The sequence below is a fragment of the Papaver somniferum genome, chromosome 9 (genome assembly GCF_003573695.1).
Source record: "Papaver somniferum cultivar HN1 chromosome 9, ASM357369v1, whole genome shotgun sequence".
NCBI classification, from domain to species: Eukaryota; Viridiplantae; Streptophyta; class Magnoliopsida; order Ranunculales; family Papaveraceae; genus Papaver; species Papaver somniferum.
In genome coordinates this window covers 109850-118229 of record NC_039366.1, presented here as the reverse complement: position 1 = coordinate 118229, position 8380 = coordinate 109850, and the positions used below count along the sequence as shown (strand labels likewise).

The following is an 8380-nucleotide window of genomic DNA, read 5'->3' as shown; positions in this document are numbered from 1 at the left end:
TTCATAGTTGAGTCTTGTATGTTTTAGTAGTTTTTAATATTTCATTTCACTTGGATGTAGTCATCAGAAAAGATGCAACTACAAGCAGAAGAGGATGGGAAAGATCCAGTCGATGTACTCGAACCCTCCAGCCAAAGAAGATGGGAAGTCTTCGTTGATGGATCAAGGAATAGAGGAGGTGCAGGCATAGGTATCGTAATTATCACCCAACTGGAGATAGGATCGTGCACGCACTAAGATTGGAATTCAAGGGGCACACCAACAACATCGTGGAATACGATGCCGTAATACGTGCCCTTCGTTTGATAATAAAAATGGGAATAACGGATGTACACCTAACAAGTGATTCACAAATAGTCATTCGGCAAGTAGAACTGGAATATAATGTTTATGATGAGACCCTCTCAGCATATATGGCCTTGGTCCAAACCCTAGCATCACAAGTACCCTACATCAAGTTCTGACATCTATGTAGAAAAGACCTCAGGCATGCTGATGCCTTAGAATACATATCGTCTATGCTAAAGGATGAATGCGTTAAGGCCATCAAGATAACAAGATTATATGAGCCTTCGATCACTCCACAACAATCCTTCGCTACAAATCGTGAAGACGATGTAGAGGAGGATATTGCTGACGATGATGTAGGGGAAGATATTGTCGATGACTTTGCCGAAGATTTTATCTTATCAAGAGAAAACTAGGACGAAGACTTCGACAACGAAGTTCATCTTTTCCTTAAAGAAAGAACGCTACCTGCAGATCTGAAGCAAGCTCTAAAAATAAAATCAAAGGAAGGGAGATACGATCTTCGAGACGGAGTTCTTTACAAGAAATATTTCCTTGGTCCTTTGTTACGCTGCTTATCCAAAGAGCAAGGTCATCGTATCTTGAAGGACATCCATTACGGAGATGCAGGCAACCACAGCGGGATGAGATCATTAGCCTACAAAGCTAAGATGCAAGGATATTATTGTCCGCAGATGATACAAGACGCAACCAAGATGTCTAGAAGATGCGAGGAATGTCAACGTTTCACTAAGAGAATCCATGCCTCGGCAACGAAGCTAAACTCAGTAGATAGTCCTTAGCCATTCGCAAAATGGGGCGTAGACATCGTCGGACCCCTGGTCGAAGGATCAGGGAAAAGACGATTCTTGATCGTAGCCACGAATTATTTTAGCAAGTGAGTATAAGCCAAAGATCTAGCCAGGATCAGAGATGTATACGTATTCACCTTCATTTTCCAAAATATCATTTGCAGGTTTGGCATCCCCGCGGATATTGTCTCCGAAAACGGCAAGCAGTTACAAGGAAAGAACATAGATATGCACTTTGACACCTTTAAGATCAGGAAAAACAAATCGACTCTCATCTTCCCCATAGCAACGGACAAGATGAAGCCACAAAAAATACTCGCTCTTATCCTCAAGAAATCATTGGACGAACACAAGGGCCGATGGTGTGAACAACTACACAATGCTTTATGGTCATATCGAACCACCCGAATGTCCGGTACTGGTGAATATCTGTTCCTCCTCACTTATGGAGCCGAAGCAGTCATCCCGACAGAGATCATCATGCAAACCACGAAGACTGAAGCATGGGAAAAGAACCTTACATCGGACATGATGTTGGAAAGGCTCGATGATCTAGAAGAAAGGAGGGAGACAGCGTTACAAAGAATGGAAAACTACCAACGAAGATTAGCAAGACAATACAATAAAAAGTTTAAGCTTAGAAATTTTGTAAAAGAACAAAATGTGCTAAGAACTATACCGCAATATCAACGAGAGAAAAAGTGGGGAAAATTAGCAACAACATGGGGAGGGCCATTTGTGATACACGACATCGGAGAGAACGGATCCTACTATCTGCTTAACCTAAAACGATAAGTCCTCAGGAACCCCTGGAACGCAAAATACCTCAAGCCGTACTATTCATGAAGCAATGCAGTTCTGCACCTGCAAGAAGAGTACCGGAAGAAGAAGAAGATGGCGTATCCGCTTGGCATGTTTCTATCTCTAGTCGAGGAGTAGCATACCTCACCACATCAATAAAACAAATCTTTTTCAATCACTATATTGGGGAATGTAATTATATACAATCTCTCGGGACTCCCCTATCAGCGTCTATAAGTGTAAGCCCAGGGAAGGATTCCAGTAGAAAGAGATACCCAATCAAACAATAAGGCAGTGGTTCGGTGGAATGGATGCATGTAAATAATTCAATAACGCATCACATATCCTAGAACGCTGCATCAAACCCCACCGTTCGGTAATCCTCTGGCCCAGGGTTAGCCGACGGAATGACAGGTCCAAAGACAGTAACGAAGGTACATACCCTCGTTTTGGTCACCAAACACTTTTCATCCTTTCAAACTTAGGATTTTTTATTCTCGAGAAATCTAAGTAAACTAACAATGCAGGTAAATCGGAATTGAACATACTTGTAAAGATTAATGATCCTACAAGAGACGCAGAAAATGTACAAAAAATGGCCCGAATGATACATAATCAACAAAGATCATATCTAGCAGAAAGCATTATTTTGGTTCCGAAGGCTCAACATGACCAACGGAGTACTCCAATTAAGACGAAGGAACGCTCCCTCCAGAATATGGACCAGAGGAGGATTTGAATGGTTCTGGCATGGGACGCCGATTGTACGTCTTTTAATATCGTGCTCTTTTAAAAGGCCTTGTTCTATCGGAGCCAACGTCTTATTCACCTCAATAGAAAGCTGACGACGCGCCTCGTGCGTGATGAAAGTGATCTTGAGCTCACATTGATTCAAAAATGATGATAACCTTTCCACTTCTTTCGCTGATTCCTTCACTGCCACATCTGGAGATCCTGCCCTTCAAAATACTTCGTCTTTCCTTGCTGATTCACTACCTCAGATTGAGCCTTCTCAAGATTATTATTTGCAAGGCCAATATGTCTCTCGAGCTCTGAAACAAAAAAAATAAAATGGTTAGAAGAACGGCATTAAAAAGCTACCCATGACCAAATGAACGTATACCTTCGACATTAGACGAAGCTATCTCAAACTCATTAACTAAAGCGTCCCGAACTTCGTCAAGGAAATCTTATTCATCGGAGATTTTTTTATAATCCAGTTGAAGGTTTGTGAGAGCAAATTGACACTGATCCAACTCTACCTGCTTCATAGAATCTGAATGGTGATGACGATTGACCTCACTAGTCATTTCCTCGATCCCCTATACAGGTTTACATCCTCTACAAACACCCATTGAGCTCTAAAGCTGTCCAAAAAATGGTGCCAAACTTTCTTTGATGAACTTTAAACAATATTGTCATCCACTAATTTATCTGAATGTTTAAATAATATTTTTCATTGATGCACTAATATTTTTAGTGCAGTAAGGGATAAGGATTATGCAACATTCAACTTTATCTTCACGAAGTCTTGAGCAGTTCTACTCTTGATACAGGATGAGTCCTTTTCCTTTTTAATGGTCGGCATAGAATGTGATGCTCACCAGTTTGGAATTCTAAGTCATTGATATCACTACCAATTTACATTACCACTGTATTGCAGTGACATCGATTAATGTATAATAAGTCCTGTAACTAAACTTGTGGTAGTCATTTTTAGTGGTGACTATTTAGAAGTCAATTTAGAAATATAATTTCTCAAACATTTTAGTAAACAGATAAGGATGGAATGTTTGGTCGGACTTCATCACACATATAGTAATATCTACGCTAAATAAATTCTCGTTTTACAAGATTACTACGGAAAATCTATTTGAGAGTGTGCCAAAATTCATACAAGACAAAATATATTTAAGCACTGAATTGGCACACCTCAGAGCAAATTGGTAGCAATTCGCTTTAGTCATATTTGTTTCACTCGTTGATACAGGTTAGAATTTATAGGGATACTCAAGTCCTAAAAACCTAAAAATCAACATAGTTTGAATCGATAGTACAGGTAGATATCCCTTAGAAAAAAGTTGGCGCACTATTGGAGGGGATTACATAAAAAAGACCTAACAATCAACAATACAAATTCAATAGGTACAAATATATGGCAGTGAAAAGTAAATACAATGGTGTTCCACAGTTCCAGCCTCCAAGTATCCTCTAACAATTTCAAATGATGGTTAGTAAATTAAGAAGGTGTTGGCGACTTCCAGGATACCATCTACCAAGTCAGTATGTATTGACTAGTAATGATTACACTGAACTTGGCATACGGTATCGGAGCAATTCCGGGGAAAGCTGGACTTAGAGTTATTAAAAAATACATGCAAAAAAGAGCAACCAAGGTTTCGTGGTGTAGTTGGTTATCACGTCAGTCTAACACACTGAAGGTCTCCAGTTCAAACCTGGGCGAAACCATAATTATATTTTTTCTAGCAAACCCTTTCTTTCTTTTTATGGAACCTGGAAACCATATTTCTTTAGGATTCAAATCCTTTTTCATCCCTGACAAGTTCACTCCTATAAATAAAAGATGCACTACTCACAAAAAGAGAAAAAGATGTTCAATCGAACGAAATTCTATGATGTCCCTGAATATCAACCGGGAATGGAGAACTGCTGCAAAGGAAAATCAGTTGTACGCGTGAACAATTCTCCAGTACCAGAAGAAGATATTACCAAAACTAAAGTTCTTCTGCGTATAGATTGCATCGACGAGATCATTAACCTTGAAGGCGAAAAAGCAAAACAACAACGCAAATACAAAAGCCATCGCTTTGCAGACATCATCGACAAAATCAGGAGCCTCGATCAAATAAAACAGCCACGACCGTGCACCGATGACGTAAAACACCTCGAGGGCCAACACCTAGAAGGAGAAGAACGACAAGGAGACAAAAGCCATCCGTTTGCAGACATGATCGATAAAATCATGAGCCTTGATCAAATAAAACAGCGACCGTGCACGGACGATGACGTAAAAGTCCTCCAAGAAGAACACCTAGAAGAAGAAGAACCGCAAAAAGACAGACGCCGTGGCTTTGCAGACATCATCGAGAAGCCTCCTAGGTACTATGTTTCCGTTTGTTTGGAAAATATGTTGGATGGTAAATATGTGTGTAAAGATACTCGAGACAGATGTAGATTGATGCGAAACTATCCAATTAGATGGGCACATACAGATATTCAGTTTGATATCGATTATATGAAGATTCATGAATCAGTTTTAAAACTAGAAGTGATTAGACATTACGAAAAAGGCGACATGAAGGTGCCTTACGAAGAAGTTGGGACTTCAAGTGGTACTAGAGTTGTGGGTAGAGCTAAAATTCTTTTATGGGATTTCTTACAAGGCGATCTCAGAAAACCTGATTTGTTATCTGGTGACAAAAACCGCACTAAAATGGTTCAGCTGGTGAAGATGGATGGATCTGCTCCTAAAAAACAAGGACTTCTGCAAGTTTATATGACTGTTAACAAGGTTATTAAGCCGGCTAAACGAAGTTTTCGTAAGGTGTTATATGATAATGCTTTAGGTTTGTTGTCTGGCTTTACTTATCTTCCGACGACTTTCTATTGACAGCTGCTCAGCTAGGGATGGATGTAATTAAATTTGTTCTTTTCTTTTTTTTTTTTATGTGTGATTCCTTTTACAGTGTTTTTTCTCTTAGTTTGCACTGTGAATGTGAATCTTCGTAAATATTAATTGAAAGGGTTAGCATACTGCATATTATGATAATAGTTGCACGGTTAGATTGCTCCTCATAGCCATAGGTACCACTTTCTACTGCAGAATTGGACAAGCGAGTTTCTTTTCATTCAGCTCCTACTAATGAAACACTAAGATTACAAAAAAGAAAGAGAAGCATAATATGAAATAAAATCTAAAGTTTGTCATAGAGTTATGAAATACAGAGAGATTAAACTACCTAAAAGCTAAAATAAGATGGTCTAGTCTACTGGATTAAACTCCAAGATATATAGTCCCAGCAATGATGGAGCAAAACGGCCTACTCTACTGGATTAAAACCTACAATCTGTGTTGCTCCAACACAATTCACAGTAGGACTATTACACTTCCGTCCAGTATGGTGGTTAATATTCAGTATGGTGGTTAATTTTCAGTCAGGGTTTGGCCGCAATTGGAATCTCAGCTATGTGTTATTCAACTGTCTCGCATTCCTGTCCCATCCAATTCATGCGCAGTTACATTCGGGGCGGCTACGATGTGGTCGGGCCGCATACTCAAAGTATGTGACCCCTTTTCTTTTTTTGACACGTATATAAATTAAAAAATAAAGTGAAAAACACTTTTATTACAAAAGTATTTAATTAATTTTTTTTCAATTAATTTCATATTTTTTTCTCAAAAGGGGAATGTTTTGCGGGGATTTAGAGGGGACAGGTTTAAGTTTATATACGTGTTTGAAAAAGAAAGGGGCCGCATACTTTAAGCATGCGGCTCGACCACATCCAAATCGGGGCGAGTTACATTACTACCTAGACTAAGCAAGATGTTCTTTGAACACTTGAATTGGTTCCATATTTTGGTAACTCTAACCGAATGGTTAAATCGCAGCCTCCAACTTCCGATGGCAGGTCCCAATTAAAGTAACATTTCAAGCTCTAAAAAAAAAAGTAGCTTCATTAGCAATTTAGCACATTGGATTTGGAAAAAATCATGCAATTAATTGAAGTGGTGCCTGCATAAAATGTATAAATCGTGCATCTTATTGCGGTGGGACTCTTGGCAAAATTTCTAAAGAACCTTGCAACTCATTTTGCTTTAAGTAACCAAAGTTCGAATTTAAATGCCAAAGAAAATTGTTGAAAAGTTTGGGACAACTAATTTGATCCCATGCAACGCATGGGCACACAACTAGTACAACTCAATTTACCATGCGACTAATACAAGTATACAACACATGAGAACAAGCTGCATTATTAGATATCGGGAACTCTGCCACTGAAAATTTACTTTCCTAAAATAAAATCAGATCCCTTTTCGTGTAGGGATTCCGAATTAGGCTTGCACCCAATCTCTCTAGTGTCTATGGTACCATCTAAAATAAAGTACACACTCCCTGTCATTCCAGTCTTCTATCTACCGGATGGATTAGGTTCTTGCATCAGTCGATTCACACGTAATAACAACTACTACTCTCTTTATGAAAACCTAAAACCCTAGTCTCTTCCAGATTCAAGAAATTGAAGAATGGACCACGATTCCTGCATCGGTATGTATTCATAATTCATCTGTTTTCCATAGATTTCAAATTACAATTATTTATTTCTTTGTTTATAAATGAAGAATTACAATTTGTTTTTTTTCATTTTTTTGGATCTCGATTCTAGGGTTGTTGATTTTTTATTTTTTTTCCTGTATGAATGGGTACAGGAGGAGGACGATCGATATCCGATAATGAAGATATGATCCATGACATACTAAGGAGATGAATATTTTATTGATTTACACTACAAACAATCGAAAACACGTCCCGGTCTCATTATCATAGTTCCTAGGTTTTACATTCCCACACCGGTTACCACATCCATGGCCAGACAATGTGTTCACCTTTCTTCCTCACCCATGGCCGGATATGCGCTGCCGAAAGAGATTTCTTTATTGTCAGCTGAGATTGTTTCAGGAGAAAATGGGAATAATGCAACAACAGCTATACTGCACACTGTCAGGAATGCAATGGATGATAAATTCAACGGTAATGTGACACTATATGGAAGAAAAGGAAACACTCACATTCTGAATCCCGTGAACAGTTTGATATGTTTCGTCTACTGGAACCTCAGGTATACGGTTACATTTTACATATACAATGTTAGCACTAGAGAAGTAATGATTATTAACAACTCGGTATTCTTCAGGGAAACAAGAAGAGATGGGTGTTATGAACATTGTTATATTAAAAAACTTGGGTTTGATCCTGTCGCCAAGAAACACAAATTGGTTGCTGTGTTTACAATGCAGAAAGATAAGGGGAGACGCTGTGTTGCTTATACGGTTTGTGAGGCCTTGACATTAGGCAGTAATAGTTGGAGAAGAATCGATGATGTTCCGTTATACAATTTCCCTAGGAGTTCCTTCAGTGTGAATGGTTCGATATACTGGCATTGTACAACAAAGATCTCCATTAGAAAGTATTCTGATGATTTGGAACTGCTCTATGATGAAGAATGTGCATCTACAGTGGCATTTGATGTTGGAAGTGAAAATTTCAGAGTTATTCCAATCCCTGGGTTCATGATTAGTCAGTTTTATACCGAAAGAGATAGAAGTTCATTGGTCGTAGATAACCAGTTAGCTTATTTCTGTAGAGAACTATTTTCATATATTTATAGACATGAATATTGTAGCACTGCCAAGCTGTGGATTTTTCATGACGACCATCGAAAGGAGAATAAAACAGAGA

The 8380-nt window shown here is 38.7% G+C and overlaps 1 non-coding gene across 1 annotated transcript; it reads left to right on the top strand.

The window, feature by feature from the left end:
* Positions 1-4296: 4296 nt before the first annotated feature.
* On the top strand, positions 4297-4370 carry TRNAV-AAC. The gene has a single exon. It is a non-coding gene; the product is annotated as a tRNA-Val (tRNA).
* The last annotated feature ends 4010 nt before the right edge of the window (positions 4371-8380 follow it).